Consider the following 16,398-nt stretch of genomic DNA (forward strand, 5'->3'; position numbering starts at 1 on the left):
TATTGTCAATGGATTTATCCAAAGTAAATTTCGTGGAATTATCGATATTAAATTTCATGTCCATTGATTTTCTTTTTCACTAGTTGTTACGTTATACATTTCTTTTTTTTTAAAGTCACTCAGTTCATTAATTCGTAACAAATATAAAATATGTTCGCGACAAATACATATGGGGTCATACAGGGCCCCCTGGAATGGCTGTGCATGCATCTGAATATTGTCTGTAATGGGCGTTCCACTAGCGTTCCTGTTTTTTATCACACACATCACATGTCACGGTTTGGGTTCACATTCATATACACTTCATTGTACGATTGTTGTTCACAGACTTTTACACATATCAACTATGTAGTTCGTTACTTAATTCTCAGTTTATGAAAGTTTAGTGACACTTCATCATATCTACCCTCTTACAAGTTGCAATTAATGTTTTTGAAACGTATAAACTAGCAGTTTCTGTTGCTTGTTATTGTGTATATTATTGCAGCTTAATTTGCGTTTACTTCTTACGGCTGCTTGAAAGTACACCGTTTTGCAGCTTTTCGTATAAACTTCTTTTGTTCCCAGTGGTGGTTTATTAGCTTAGCCGTTAAAAAAACTTTTGGTCCTCCCATTAGAACTTTGTTCATTGAGAAAACGGCTCCAAAAACCGTGAAGGGCCTATCTCCACACTCAGTTTATTCAGATATCGCTTTCTTCTAGCATTTGTAGAATAATTGATTCAACGAGAGCTACTACTCTAACATTTTAGAAACATGTATATTTATACAGATCAAACATAAATGCACAATTATTTTTGCTACAAGCATGATGTTTTACAGAATTTCTCTGAAGAGTTTGTCTTTCAAATTATACAATGCAAATATTTAAAAATTTTTGTAGATCTTCCCCATCGTCTGAAGTCTCCGACGACGTAGGCGAACTTATGGTGCCGCATCGTTGTAGTCTCTGTGTAGATGTTGACGAACGTCCGTCAGGAACATTGGGTCAAACTCCGAACCACCAGCCGACAACTGCCTCACCAAAACCTGGACCATAGACACAGTATTGGGCAGAATGTACAGTGGAAGAACTATGGCAGATAATATAGGCAACAATTAACGTAGATGGGAGCCACAAAATAATGGCGCACATGGGCGACAATAGAGGGACACGTCAACGGTCTGACCGAGTATGGTGTGGAATGAGTAACAACAGGAATCGGGAACAATCAACTGAAATTAGACCACTTAACCCTGGGAGAGTACGCCAAAATGACATAGAAAGTGAACAATGACTAGGCCAGACGACGGGCACTAATGAAAATACGCCCGTAAACCATCTTAAGTTAAGCAAGTACACTGAAGGGATATGTAGATTTATCAATATTTTCTGTGCTTTTATCACGTTAAAAGAGGTATTACAGTGCATAAAAAAGGACAGGATGTCGAGGGTGAGAAAATCGGGGTATGTTTCTTTGTATAGGATATAACTATGTGTACAGCAAGCTGAGTGTACTTCTTAAAGGTGTTTGGTGTTTAAGATGTGCCATCTGTCCATGAAGGGACAAAGTAAAAATGAGAAACTTGTGGTACTGCAGAAATGCTGTGAAGTTTTGTGAATAGGTAAGTTTGTTACCCAACTGATGTGAAACGTATTAGCTGAGAACGTCAGCAGTTTGAAAAAAAAAATTTGGAATACTTCATGAAATGAGTGTCTATTTTTCATGTTTAGCATTGGGATCACAAAAGAGTGACTTGCTAGTAGTGATTTGTGGTGCCACGCAGGTGTGTCGTCCAAGTATTATTTGTCTCCATTCATGGGAACAAGAGTTCACTAGGTGGCCCACTCCACGTGGCTGCGCAAGGGCGCACCATTATTTGTAAATGGGAACGTTGTATTTATACTGTTCAAAGAGACGGAATAGTTGTGTACAAGGTGGCCAGTTCTGTAGTATACGTATGAGCACACCGAAATATAGTTCGAGTGTTATAGCGACAGGAAATGTAAGTGTAACAAGAGAATATAGACACACAAAATTTAATAAAGAAAAATAAGAAATTGTAGGATGCGACGTCTGCCAGTTATGGAAGTAAGAAATGCTATTAATTCAAAACACATGACATCATGGGTAATACATAAGTGCATGGCAGTCGTGTTGATAGGCAGTGATTTTATATAAAGTACTAAAATCTTTATATTTGCAGGTACCACTACTAAAACAAAATGTATCTATAGTATCCTAGAAGGGTTAACGACAGATGAAGGTAATAGCAGCAGCGCTGGAGGAAGGACAGCAACAGAGATGGTGTGTGACAGTATGATTAAAGAAGCTATCAGTAATTTTGTACTAAACTTGCTATGTGGTTCATAATTGTCAACAGGAAGCAAACCTAAGCATGAAATGAAGAAAAGGCCTGCCTAATCATTTATTTGTGTATGTTTGTAGAGACGTGCACTTTCTTGTTCACATACGTTCAGAACGACATCAACGACGAAACCGAGAGCCATGGGACTGGACAATCTTGTGATACCCAACGACAGTGTAGTACTTTGAGCAGGGTTGTAGTTAGACTAGTGTAAACACCCTTCTGGCCAGTAGTTTAACAAGTAGTATTTGCAATTACTAACATTGGGATCTGACGATGATTGTATTTCTGCTGTTGTATGGATAAGTAATGAACATGTATTTTTATAGGTATACAGGTGCCGACAGATATTTAATAATTAAATTACGTAGGTTAAGGAATATGTTCTTTTATAATTAACATTAATTTTGTACTTGAAATTTTTATCAGAATAATAAGAGCAATTAAGTGATCGTCTTGGCTGATTCTACAACTAGAACAATAATAAATGTACAGATAATTGACTTCACTAATGAATGCATCTTAAAAATTTATATTTCATAATGGAAACATGTCATTGATTTTGTGTTATGTATTTTATAGTATTTATGTAAATCGGGAACTAATTTTATGTATTAGTGGGCACTGATGTCACAAAAAGAAACTTTTTCAAGACACATTGGAAGCTACAATGTGATGTGCAGATGGAACAGGACACTAACGACACAACTGCAGAGAATAGAGGAAGCAAGGGACGCTGTCACCAAGCCAAAGCCATGGCGTGGACGTGGGCAAACAGCAGTCCTTTTCAAATGCGGCTACCTGAAGACAGGTGGCACAGGCGATGACTGAGCAGGTAGTGTGGCAATCCGCGGCAGACTTGCTGAGTCGGGTCAAGACGGGTGTTTAAGCGGCCCACTAATTACTTGTCTTCACTGTTGAACTACATGATGGCGATGAGATAAACAAAGATTGCACAGATAATACAGTCAGTTAAACCTACAGTGCAACTGCTAATAGCTGTACAAACTGTGAACTCTATTAGCTTTTCCTTCGGCAGTTCTCTACCAGAGAGAGACTGATAAACATCACGATCTGTAGCAGTCAGCCACCTGGCACTGATTCCTGACGAATGTGAGTCACACACAACGACTCAAGTTCCACGTATAATGTTACCAAACAGAAAACCGACCTGTCCGCAACTACCAATATTCTTATCCAAAACACAATATTTATATCAAGAGAAAGAAGCGGCATGAAGAACTAAAGACTAGATAGAATTACACTTCTCTTAACCAATGCAGAAGAATTCTACGTGACCTATAAAGATCCAACATGAGTGTACCTCCCTCATACTATGTGCAAATACGACGAAAACTTGGCTGTTTCAAAACATACACCCACTTATCTTGCTGTATATTCCGAGGATCCTTCCACATGATCAACTCTGAGAGAGACTTCTGACCTGATGGGATCAACAAGTGACTGAGGGTCCACAGACAGACTTGCAAAGCCACCAGACCGATGTCAATCAATCTTTGCATCCTAAGCTTCACAAAAACTGTACAAAAATGGAAATGAAAGTGTTTTGTGAAATCCGAATCAGTGTGTGACTCTTGATAAAAAAATGAGTATAATGTAGTGAACACAGAACAGTTACACCCACAAACTAACAGTTTCTGATATTTATCATTTTTGTAAACATCTTGTACTTATTTTTTTCAGGGTGGTCCTAAGAAAATATTTGTGTAATTATTCATGTCAAATATTGTATGTCATTGTCTTTGATAATGATGCTATGTCCTTCACTGTTTTTAAATATTTGTGTATTTCCAGGATTTTATTTGTGTATTTGTTTATGTAAAATTATTGTTTGTCATTTGCTTTGATAATGATGCTATGACTTTTAATGTTTCAATGTATTCCATTTTTATACACTGTAAACAAGAATGTTAGTTAAAACTGGTGATCGAGCTGGGCTCTTATTATTAATATTAATTTTCACAGTAAATGCAAATGCAGTTTGTCAAATGACGATTAAAAGCATAAGATGTTTTTGGAATGTTCAAAGAGCATACATGTTAGGGAAAGACTAGGCTTGGACAATCAATTTGTGAAATGATGTTTTCAAATGTAGGCCGAGAGGATAAGTATGTCCAAGTAAAATTATGCAGGATTTTTCACAGAATTTCATATAATTGTATTATGATTAATAGATAAACTATAGAATAATTGACATAACTGCTTCTTTTGCACATTAATGGATAAATGAAGCACATTTAATTTATTAGATGGCCACTTTGAAAAGATTAGGATACTTTACTTTAATATTTCTTGCCTCAACCTATGTCTTAGGTATGGATGAATGACAGATAGCATGGTCCTCAAGTCTAAAGAAAGATGGGAACTACCATTTTTGAAAGAGCACAAAAATGTGTAATGTTAGTTAAATTTCCTTCGATCATATGGGGTATTTTGAGTGTTATTGTATATTCCAATTGTAATGTCTCAAAAAATGTTGCAAACATAAGGAGCAGACAGATTAAAACAAAGATGTAGAAAATAAATTTATGGCAGTAAGCCCATGAATGAACGTAAAATAACTATAGAAGAAGATATCATGATTCAATTGTTCCTCTGCCATCGTATTTTTATTAGTTCACTTGTACAGACAATTGATGGTTATATCATTGTGTACTGGATGAGATAATACTATAAGAATTACCCCATCCTAGTACAAAATAGTTCATTAGGTGGGGATATTGTAAGGTGGCTGTAATTTCGCACCTTACAAGCACTCATCTACGTACTTTGCCGTGATTTGCAACTGCAATTAGGTATCATTTGATAGGTTGTGTCTCGTATATATGAATGTTTAAAGAAGTCTGACATTGTCACGTACACCTTGTAAATAATCGTTAATGCTTATTGCATGAAAGGTGACGGACTGTCATTTATTATCAAAATGGCGTAATAAATTATTGCCTATACTAGTAGATGTCCCCCCCGCCCCCCATGAACCATGGACCTTTGCCACTGGTGGGGAGGCATGCGTGGCTCAGCGATACAGGCAGCCGTACTGTAGGTGCAACCAAAATCGACGGGTATCAGTTGAGAGGTCAGACAAACGTATGGTTCCGGAAGAGGGGCAGCAGCCGTTTCGATAGTTGCAGGGGCAACAGTCTGGATGATTGACTGATCTAGCTTTGTATCATTAACCAAAACGGCCTTTCCTGTTCTGATACTGCGAACGGCTGAAAGCAAGGGGAAACTACAGCCGTAATTTTTCCCGAGGGCATGCAGCATAACTGTATGGTTAAATGATGATGGCGTCCTCTTCGGTAAAATATTCCGGAGATAAAATAGTCCCCCATTCGGATCTCCAGGAGGGGACTATTGAGGAGGACGTTATCAGGAGAGAGAAAACTGGTGTTCTACAGATCGGAGCGTGGAATGTCAGATCCCTCAATCGGGCAGGTAGGCTAGAAAATATAAAAAGGGAAATGGATAGATTAAAGTTAGATATAGTGGGAATTAGTGAAGTTCGGTGGCAGGAGGAACAAGACTTCTGGTCAGGTGAATACAGGGCTATGAATACAAAATCATATAGGGGTAATGAAGGAGTAGGTTTAATAATGAATAGGGAAATAGGAATGCGGATAAGCTACTACAAAATGAACACATTATTGTGGCCAAGATAGACACGAAGCCCAGGCCTACTACAGTAGCACAAGTTCATATGCCAACTAGCTCCGCAGATGACGAAAAGATTGACGAAATATATGAGGACATAAAAGAAATTATTTAGATAGTGAACGGAGACGAAAATTTAATGTCATGGGTGACTGGAACTTGATAGTAGAAAAAGGAATAGAGAAGTAAACGTAATAGGTGATTGTGGAAAGGGAGTGAGGAATGATAGAGGAAGCCGTCTGGTAGAATTTTGCACCAAGCATAACTTAATCATAGCTAACACTTGGTTCAAGAATCATGATACAAGGTTGTATACATGGAAGAAGCCTGGAGATACTGGAAGGTCTCAGACAAATTATATAATGGTAAGACAGAGATTTAGGAACCAGGTTTTATATTGTAAGACATTTCCAGGGGCACATGTGGATTCTGACCACAATCTGTTGGTTATGACCTATAGATTAAAACTGAAGAAACTGCAAAAAGGTGGGAATTTAAGGAGATGGGACCTGGATGAACTGACTAAACCAGAGGTTGTACAGAGTTTCAGGGAGAGAATTAGGGAACGGTTTGCAAGAATGGGGGAAAGAAATACAGTAGAAAAAAAACGGGTAGCTTTGAGAGATGAAATAGTGAAGGCAGTAGAGGATCAAGTTGGTAAAAATACGAGGGCTAATAGAAAACCTTGGGGAACAGAAGAGATACTGAATTTAACTGATGAAAGGAGAAAATACAAAAATGCAGTAAATGAAACAGGCAAAAATGAATACAAACGTCTCTTAAATGAGATCGACAGGAAGTGCAAAATGGCTAAGCAGGCATGGCTAGAGGACAAATGTATGGATGTAGAGGCGCATATCACTAGGGATAAAATAAATACTGCCTACAGTAAAATTAAAAATACCTTGGAGAAAAGAGAACCACTTGCATAAATATCAAGACCTCCGATGGAAACCCAGTTTTAAGCAAAGAAAAGAAATCAGAAAGGTGGAAGGAGTATATGGAGGGTCTATACAAGGGCGATGTTCTGGAGGACAATACTATACAAATGGAAGAAAAGATGAAGATGAAATAGGAGATATGACACTGCATGAAGAGTTTGACAGAGCTCTGAAAGACGTAAGTCGAAACAAGGCCCCGGCAGAAGACAACATTCCATTAGAACTACTGACAACCTTGGGAGAGCCAGGCCTAACAAAACTCTACCATCTAGTGAGCAAGATGTATGAGACAGGCGAAATACTCTGAGACTTCAAGAAGAATATAATAATTGCAATCCCAAAGAAACCAGATGTTGACAGATGTGAAAATTACCGAACTATCAGTTTAACAAGCCATGGCTGCAAAATACTAACACGAATTCTTTACAGACGAATGGAAAAACTGGTAGAAGCCGACCTCGGGGAAGATCAGTTAGGATTCCGTAGAGGCAATACTGACCCTACGACTTGTCTTAGAAAATACATTAAGGAAAGGCAAGCCTTCGTTTCTAGCATTTGTAGACTTAGAGAAAGCCTTTGACAATGTTGACTGGAATACTCTCTTTCAAATTTTGAAGGTGGCAGGAGTAAGATACAGGGAGCGAAATGCTATTCACAATTTGTACAGTAACCAGACGGCAGTTACAAGAGTCCAGTGGCATGAAAGGGAAGCAGTGCTTGGAAATGGAGTGAGGCAGGGCTGTAGCCTATCCCCGATGTTATTCAACCTGTATATTGAACAAGCAGTAAAGGAAACAAAAGAAAAATTCGGAGTAGGAATTAAAATCCATGTAGAAGGAAAAAAAAACTATGAGGTTCGCCGATGACATTGTAATTCTGTCAGAGGCAGCAATGGACCTGGAAGGGCAGCTGAACGGAATAGACAGTGTCTTGAAAGGAGGATATAAGATGAACATCAACAAAAGCAAAACGAGGATAATGGAATGTAGTCGAATTAAATCGAGTGAGGCTGCAGGAATTAGATTATGAAATGAGACACTTAAAGTAGAAAAGGAGTTTTGCTATTTGGGGAGCAAAATAACTGATGATGGTCGAAGTAGAGTGGATATACAATGTAGACTGGCAATGGCAAGGAAAGCGTTTCTGAAGAAGAGAAATTTGTTAACATCGAGTATAGATTTAAGTGTCAGGAAGTCTGTTCTGAAAGTATTTGTATGGAGTGTAGGTACGTATGGAAGTGAAACGTGGACGATAAATAGTTTAGACAAGAAGAGAATAGAAGCTTTCGAAATGTGGTGCTACAGAAGAATGCTGAAGATTAGATGGGTAGATCACATAACTAATGAGGAGGTATGGAATGGAATTGGAGAGAAGAGAAATTTGTGGCACAACTTGACTAGAAGAAGGGATCGCTTGGTAGGACATATTCTGAGGCATCAAGGGATCATCAATTTAGTATTGGAGGGCAGTATGGAGGGTAAAAATCGTAGAGGTAGTCCAAGAGATGAATACACTGAGCAGATTCAGAAGGATGCAGGTTTCAATAGGTACTGGGAGATGAAGAAGCTTGCACAAGATAGAGCAGCATGGAGAGCTGCATCAAACCAGTATCTGGACTGAAGACCACAACAACAACACTGGTAGATGTTGGAAAGCCAGTGGAAATGAAATGGCAAGTATAACTCAAACCCTAGGTGGAAAAGCCCGCACAGGTCTGTTGGTCCTGCATCACAGCGGAAGTGCCAAGACAGACGGTCTGAGCAATTGAGTGCAGAACCACAATACATCGGGGCCGGCCGGTTTGTAGTGAGGCTCGTAGGATAACCGTATAATACTTCGGAAACTTTGAAAATCTTGGACGCAGCAGAGAGGAGCGAGGAAGCGTTACCTTGGAATTCGCAAGCTGGTTTTTTCCGAGGATTTTTACTCCGAGAAGCGTAGTGTAGTATGAGTATAGGTATTTCCTCACAAACTTCCCACGTTGAACGACTATGAACACTCGATCGTGATCGACTGTGGAGCTGTCAATTTCAGTGAGATACAAAGATCCACTGTAAAGGTTAATGAATTTCTCTTAACAATAATGGGCAACATGCTTCAGCGCGTTTCTGTACAAACCGTACAAGACGTGGACGTCGGGGAATGAAGACTTAAAGTTTTGAGCTCTAGTAAAGTACCAGTAAGCTTCCTTTCCCTACTGTAATACTTGTCTTACTGTGTTAAACCTTTAACATAAGATTATAGCTGTTACTGAGTAGACTATGACTGCATTTCAAATTTTTAAATATGAGCAAGGATTACATAATATACTGAATATCAATTGCTGGGCCCCTGGAAGCCGTCAGGTAGGTAACCCGCACAAAAGAATTGTAGTCACCAGGAGATCTGAAAAAAAGTGAAGATTTTTTTTATTTCAGATATGAAATGCAGTCACAATAATGAGGCTGAGGGGAGGGGGGGGGGGGGGGAGTTGGGAGGAGGGATAGTGATTGAGAACGTACAACGCAACGATGCTGCATTCCATCATAAAAGGAGCTGTGGGCTTGTGGATTTGAAATCCAAATATCGTGCGACTTAGATTTTCAGTTTCCGGCGAAAATCTGAGGGATCCTTTCTTCAACAGAAGGGCTGTAAGCGGACAACAGTGTTACTACCCGATCTATTAATTTCGTACTTGCCCACCTGAGAATTCACATTCAAAGAAACTATAATGATAATTCCACTCTATATAACCCTGAAAATTCCTGACAGTAACAATGACTGGAAGTATGTAAGTATCCCCAAAAGTCCATACATTATACAGGTGCAATGAACTTGGCACAGACGTTCGTCCTGGATTCCAGAAGTGTGAAACTGAACTGAACTAACCTACCTCAGCTGCGAATTATGCTCACCGTGAGTATGGCGGTTTTGCGCCGTGCTGTACACTGCAGATGTGCTGGCCCTTCGTGTAGACGATATTGTCAGCACCTTGTCGCAATGCGAGGATGTTGCAGGTCCAACCGCGATGCAACGCCAAGTTCATCCTTCCTCCATATCTATCGGCTTTCTCTCATGGGCCTCACTTACGATCTCCTAATTCCTTTCGGATAAAACGCTGTTAGTTGTCAGTTGAAAAATTAAGAAGTACTGCTCCTCCAATAGGAGAATCCTGCCAAAAAATGGGCGTCTCCTTCAGGCGCCAATCACAACATCTCTCCTACTACCAAAAAGCATTGTCTTCAGAACCGCACTGTTGACGCCACACACTATTACGCCAGTTGCGCCTGCTCCCACTTATGCCATTAGCCTTGCACTTCAGAGCTCGAGAAATAAAGAAAGGGTCTTTTTCTACAAACGTAGATGGCTATTTTCAGAGGAAGTCAGCGAAACACGGATAGACGCCCTCGCTACCCGCATTTATCGCTGCACTGCTCGCTGGCTCGACATTATTACATTAGCCTGTGCAGTCGTATAGGTGGATAGCAGCTTACTGCCCCACAGGACGAGTGGTCCGACCTCCGTTCAAAGAATCCACCAACCATCTGACCAGTCGTTACACTGGCCACTCCCGTTTCATCATCGCGTTCCTTCTTCGCCATTCCAATGCTCTATTTATTTTCAAGCGCAATAGAAATTTTCACATAACAGTGAGCCATTAATAAAGGAAATATATGAAAGTTACGTAGAGCATCATACTCCCAGTCACCGTGAGTCCATCTCATCAATAAACTGATCTACCCTGTTGTCGGCCGTTGTGGCCGAGCGGTTCTAGGCGCTTCAGTCCTAGCCAGCACGGTAGCTCAGCATGTTCGGTCAGAGGATTAGCTGCCCTCTGTAATAAATAACTGAGTGACCGGATCAACGAGGAACTTAAGGGAGTGTTATGGGACGTCCGCCAGAACAAATCCCACTAACAATAAGAAACAAAATGGGAGCACAAGAAAAAAGAAGTCCGGAACCGCGCGACTGCTACGGTCGCAGGTTCCAATCCTGCGTCGGGCATGGATGTGTGTGATGTCCTTAGGTTAGTTAGGTTTAAGTAGTTCTACGCCTAGGGGACTGATGACCTTAGATGTTAAGTCCCATAGTGCTTAGGGCCATATGAACCATTATTTTTTTATTTACACTGTTGCCATTCTGAATTACAAAACCACGCTCTAATTTTGATGGAAAAGTCATGCAGAATTGACTGCAGAGTTTTAATGTTACTAGCTAATGCATTAGCAGCATTCGATTTGAAATGGTTCAAATGGCTCTGAGCACTATGGGACTTAACTTCTGTCGTCATCAGTCCACTAGAACTTAGAACTAGTTAAACCTAACTAACCTAAGGACATCACACACGTCCATGCCCGAGGCAGGATTCGAACCTGCGACCGTAGCAGTCGCGCGGTTCCGGACTGACCGCCTAGAACCCCTCGGCCACCGCCGCCGGCTCGATTTGAAACGATTTGTTTCTTTATTTACCGCAATCTGGAAACCTGTCGTCCTGTGTGCACATAGCATGTCGTACAACACATCCAATGTATTGAAAATTCTCTATATAAAATATTTCTTAATTCATATTCATAATAAAGGAACATTAAAGATCTTAATTTTATAATATAGCTTAACTATAAGAATGCATAAAGTAATCTTAATTACTTAGAAAGGTTAGGAAATGTAAATAAACAAAAATAAATGCTTTAAATTGTTTGTAACGCAGATTTCTCTTGATGCCCTTCGGTTTGCAGCTACCTCGGTATGTTTTCGACTTTCGCCTGCACCAAGTGGGAAATTAACCTACACTTTGAGAGACCTGTGTGTTTCCTATAGATATTATCCGTGAATAGACGTTTTGCCATCCATAGTATGAGCAATCCAGTTAATGTTTGGCTCAGATAGTCTTGAGCCAGTACGAGTACAACTCCACATCAGTTTCATACATGATGTATTTTGTTCTGCCCACCTAACATTAAATATTTAATGTTGTAATTATAATATGATGTGAATCAAGCAAGAGGTACAAAAGAAATACGCGAGACACTGTCATCACACAGACGCAACCACTCAGCTGGCTCCAGGCTCCAGATGGCACTCACAGTTCATAGCTTCATATTACCTGAATGAGATTTTCACTCTGCAGCGGAGTGTGCGCTGATATGAAACTTCCTGGCAGATTAAAACTGTGTGCCCGACCGAGACTCGAACTCGGGACCTTTGCCTTTCGCGGGCAAGTGCTCTACCAACTGAGCTACCGAAGCACGACTCACGGCCGGTACTCACAGCTTTACTTCTGCCAGTACCTCGTCTCCTACCTTCCAAACTTTACAGAAGCTCTCCTGCGAACCTTGCAGAACTAGCACTCCTGAAAGATTACCTCTGTGCCACTTCCTCCAGAGCATCGGCTGTGTAGGCAGCCAGTAGGTAATGCTGTCAACTGCAGACCACTTTGTTTCTGCCTCGTATTGGCGGATATGTATGTTCTTCTGCCGACAGGCTCAAAACACGACACGTGGTGTGCCCCCAGACACTTCTGCAACACCAATCAGACAGTGCAGTGCCTATAGTTAACAAAGACAGTACTCTGAAGACTATGTTGCGATGTAGCAGTTGCTATGTTATTTAACTCACAAAATAAGTGGCTGCGGAGGTTACTATTAGTGATATCGAAAATTTTATAGACCGCCAAGAGATAGCGAAGTTTGTTAGATACCATTATATTAAGTTCAGGACATCAGGTGCCATGTACCAAGGTATACCAAAGTTAAGTACCATTTTGTATCATTGTGTTAATAAATGGAATTCATTATTTCTTGTTATGTTGACATATCTTTGTTATAGTGCCCAGTCAGACAATGTAACGACCATCGTTAAAGAACTGTAGCAGGGAAAAAATTTTCTGACACCGTGCGTGTATGGGCTGAGTAAAGAGTAGCATTCGGTTATTACATCTACATGAAAATCTACAAGATTACTCTGCAGTTCACACTTCAGTGCCTGGCAGAGAGGTCATCGAAACACCTTCAAGCTATTTCTCTATTCTCGAACGGTGCGTGTGAAAATTAAATCTTTCTGTCCGAGCTCTGACTTATCTTATTTATTATGATGACCATTGCTCCCTATGTAGATGGGCGCCAACAAACTATTTTCGCAATCGGAGAAGAAAGTTGGTGAGCGAAATTTCACTAGAAGACCCTGTCCCAACGAAAAATCCCTTTGTTTTGATGCTTTCCACCACAGTGCACGTATCAGTTCCGTGGTACTCTTTCCCCCCTATTTCGCGATGAAACAAAACGAGCTCTCCGTCTTGGAACTTTTTTCGACGTCCACCGTCAGTCCCATCTGATGTGAATCCCCCACCACACAGCAGTACTCCATAAGGGGGCCGATAAGCGTGGTGTAAGCATTCTTTTTACTTCATCTATTACACTCTTTACGTGTTCAGCCAATAAACCACAGTCTTAGGTCTGCTTTCCCCACATTATCTATGTGGTCGTTCAGATTGAAGTCACTTATAACTGTAATCCCAAAGTGTTCAGCTGAACTGATTGCCTTTAGATTTGTGTGATTTTATCGTGTAACCGAAATTTTGTTTCAGAACTCATGTCGATGGCTTCACACATTTTATTACCTACAGTCAATTGACACATTTCGCACCATACAGATACCTCGTCTAAATCATTGTGCAATCGACTTTGATAATATGATGACTTAAAAGTTGGTAAATGACAGAATCGTCTACATACAGTCAAAGATTTTTGCACAGATTACCTCCTACGCCGTTTATGTAAATCAGATTCAACAGAAGACTATAACACTTTCTTGGAAAACGCCAGGTATTACTTCTGTTTTACTCGATGACTTTCCGTCAGTTACTGCGAACTGTGACCATTCTGACAAGAGCTCAATAAATCATTCGCAGAACTGAGGCCGATACTCCATAGGTAAGAAACGTGATTAGCAGTCACTTGTGAGAAATGGTGTCAAAAGCCTTATGGAAACTTAAAAATATGGAATTAATTCGACATCCTCTGTCGGAAGTTTCGTTGCTTCATGAGAATAAAGATTTTGATAGTTTCTGAATCCGTGCTGACAAATGTCAACTAATCTTTTCAACGAGGTAATTCATAACTCAATTTCCTCCTACACCACTGAGTGAAGAGTATAGGGCTGAAACGAGAATATTCCACGTTGTCCCTCAACAAATTACCCATTTTTTCAATCTAAACTGGCAGAGGCAGAACATTTGTCGCATTCCGTATCGTACGCCCCTTGTACAGGGTGATCAAAAAGTCAGTATAAATTTGAAAACTTAATAAACCACGGAATAATGTAGATAGAGCTGTAAAAATTGACACACATGCTTGGAATGACATGGGGTTTTATTAGGAGAAAAAAAAAGACAAAGTTCACAAAATGTCCGACATATGGCAGTGGACAGCAAAACTGCTGCCGTGACGGGTGAGAGGTACGCCGATATGTTACAGAATCGCATCATCCCCAGCCTGGCTGATAACACCTGCTGGAACGTAGGTGTTTATGCAGGATGGCGCTCCACACCATATTCCTAGACCCGTGAAAGATCTCTTGCGCGCGTCGTTTGGTGATGATCGTGTGCTCAGCCGCCATTTTCGTCATGCTTGGCCTCCCAGGTCGCCAGACCTCAGTCCGTGCGATTATTGGCTTTGGGTTTACCTGAAGTCGCAAGTGTATCGTGATCGACCGACATCTCCAGGGATGCTGAAAGACAACATCCGACGCCAATGCCTCACCATAACTCCGGACATGTTTTGCAGTGCTGTTCACAACATTATTCCTCGACTACAGCTATTGTTGAGGAATGATGGTGGACATATTGAGCATTTCCTGTAAAGAACATCATCTTTGCTTGGTCTTACTTTGTTATGCTAATTATTGCTATTCTGATCAGATGAAGCGCCATCTGTCGGACATTTTTTGAACATTTGTATTTTTTTGGTTCTAATAAAACCCCATGTCATTCCAAGCATGTGTGTCAATTGGTACCTCTCTACCTACATTACTCCGTGATTCATTCAGTTTTCAAATTTACACTGACTTTTTGATCACCCAGTACATGAGAAATAGGAGTGGACCCAAAACTGAACCATGTGGGACTCGCTTTGCGGTTTCTAGCTGTTCACTAAAATTTAATACCCTTCCAACATTGTTTGACTTATTCAGTATAGCTTTTTGTTCTCTGTTTGTTAAGTACGATTCAAACCAGTCGTATGTTGCAGTTTTAATGACAAGCACTGTAAGAGGACGCAGTGAATGGTTGCCACACAAGCGGGCTTCTCAGCGAGGCGCCTCGCGGTGAAGCAGCAGCCAGAGGCGGCGCAGCGGCGTTTGAGAGGTGAGCAGCGTTTGCCTCCGGCGTTGTCCGCTCCGCCCAAAAAGACCAGCGCCGAGCGCGAGTCCTTTGTGGGGTGGGCCGGCCGCCTCCTCCGCGGCGACGTTTTTCCTGCGACGGCGCGGCGCTAGCAGGGCGGGCTTCCAGGAGCCGGGCTGCCTCCGCGCCGGCGGGTAATTAGATGAGCCCAGCTACAGCCACAAGGGCCTCCGACCGCCATTAGTGCGCAACTGCAGCGTCACGCGCGCCTCTCAGGCGCCAAATATTCGTCGAAAGAGACTAAAACAAAGGCCGCCGCTCGCCGACATACCAGCAGCTCACGCACCGCGGCGAGTTCTTCCCTAGCAGCAGTCGTAAACAATACTCTTCATTCAGTGGTGTAGGAGGAAATGGATCAAAGTCCATGGCATAGCTTTTGAACAATTAACTTACTGTGAATACAGTAGGATTTTGGGACATACACGTTTTTGCGAATTTGCGATGAGCGATGGCGCTATAAGTAGTCTTCAAAATTGGGTCTGTAATGCAGGTGGCGGCCAAACAGAGGGCTATCGTTGAGTTCCACATCTACATACATACTCCGCAATCCACCATACGGTGCGTGTTGGAGGGTACCTCGTACCACAACTAGCATCTTCTCTCCCTGTTCTCTCCCAAACAGAACGAGGGAAAAATGGCTGTCTATATGCCCCTGTATGAGCCCTAATCTCTCTTATCTTTGTGGTCTTTCCGCGAAATATAAGTTGGCGGCAGTAAAATTGTACTGCAGTCAGACTCAAATGCTGGTTCTCTAAATTTCCTCAGTAGCGATTCGCGAAAAGAACGCCTCCTTTCCTCTAGAGCAGGTCTTCCCAACGTGTGGTCCGCGGACCCCTTAGGGGCCCGTCGTTTCTTTCTAGGGGGTCCGCGGCCACCTTTCACGAAATCGTGTAAAATAATGAGTAAAATTATTGAATAAAAATGTGAGAATCAAATTCATCACTATTTTTTTCGTGTGAAAAACATGTGTACTTTTACTTCAGGTCGTATACCCAAGCAGCCTCTGCGGTTCCTAAGTGAGAAGGCATACACAGTTTACTGCCGAAGAACGCGACTTCTCTGA

This window comes from Schistocerca americana, chromosome 7 (genome assembly GCF_021461395.2).
Source record: "Schistocerca americana isolate TAMUIC-IGC-003095 chromosome 7, iqSchAmer2.1, whole genome shotgun sequence".
Taxonomy (NCBI): Eukaryota; Metazoa; Arthropoda; class Insecta; order Orthoptera; family Acrididae; genus Schistocerca; species Schistocerca americana.